Source organism: Mus pahari, chromosome 14, assembly GCF_900095145.1.
Source record: "Mus pahari chromosome 14, PAHARI_EIJ_v1.1, whole genome shotgun sequence".
Taxonomy (NCBI): domain Eukaryota; kingdom Metazoa; phylum Chordata; class Mammalia; order Rodentia; family Muridae; genus Mus; species Mus pahari.
The window spans coordinates 66,265,806-66,267,223 of NC_034603.1; positions in this window are offsets into that span (position 1 = coordinate 66,265,806).

The following is a 1,418-nucleotide window of genomic DNA, read 5'->3' on the forward strand; positions in this document are numbered from 1 at the left end:
GTCTTATATGTTAGAGATTAGGAAACTGAGACTTAAGAGGTATTTATTAACCTGGCCAGGGTGCCAGAAGGGACTAGGAGATTTGTCTTGAAACTCTATTTGCAGAACAGGACCAAAGAGGGACAGCATGAATCGATCGATATTGGGGGTTCACTTGCCAGGCTTGAAGGAGAAATTCAGCTAGCCAGATTTCCCTTCCCAGGGAGACTGGGCGCTGGAGGGGATACAGCCCAATCAATGATGGCGCTGGCGCTGGGCAGGAGGTGCAGCACCGAGGGGAGCGTCTGTTTCCTCCCACACAAGAGCCTTGGCTTCCCAGAACCTCTCCTCTGACTCCAGCATTTCCTCTTCCCTTAAACTCTTTCTCCATCCTATGTTCCCATTATCTGGTTGTAGAGGGTAGGAAAGGCCCAGAGTAGGATGCAAGAACCAAACCAACCAGCAATTAAACAAACAAAAAGAAACACACACACAAACAAACAAAACAGGGAGCTGGAGAGATGGCTCAGCAGTTAAAAGCACCTCTTCCAGAGGTCCTGAGTTCACTTCCCAGCAACCACATGGTGGCTCACAACCATCTGTACCAGGATCTGATGCCCTCTTCTGGTGTGTCTGAAGACAACTACAGTGTATTCATATAAATAAAGCCTTTAAAAACAACAAAAAAAGCAAAACCAAAATTTCCTCGTGGACTGCTCCAGAGGCGAGGGACTCAAGCAGCCATCTGAGTTCTTTATCAAATTCCCTGATCATGGGGTCCTCAGCTGATGATGAATGGGAACAAGGCCGGATAGGCCAGGGCCCTGGGAGCCTCTTGGGGGCTTCCTTCCAGGGAATTGTTAAAACTGGGTTGATCTAGGCATGGCGTTCTTGCCTTTGATCCTAGCTTGGGGGGTGGAGGTAGGTGGGGCTGTTTGCGGTCCAGCCCATCCTGGTCTGCACAGTGAGTTCTAAGCCAGCCAGTGAGACCCTGTCCTAATAAATAAATATGTGAACGAACGAATGAACGAATGAATGAATGAGCTGGGGTTTGCTGGAAGTCTGGAAGGCCATCTAGGACAGAAGTTGTGACATGACCCTAAAGGAAAGATGGATGATCGGGCCTTCCCATTTATCTGCCTGAGAAATGTGTACCTTTAAGGCCACCATCCTGGGTCCATTGTACCTTAATGCTCTGAGAACTCAAAGGAGGGGTGGCCTTCTCTGAGCCCAGGATCTATGTCACATCCCAGGATCTGGTAAAGAGTCCACCTTCCCAACTAGGGAGACAGTAGTGTCTAGCATATGTCACCCTGATGTCTCCTGTCCTGCTGTACCATTACTGTAGCCCACTGGGGATACCATCTTCTAAGCCCCTGCTCCCTGGTTATCCGTGAGTGAGTTGAGTCCCTGTGGACTGAGGTGCTGAGAAGCCTGTG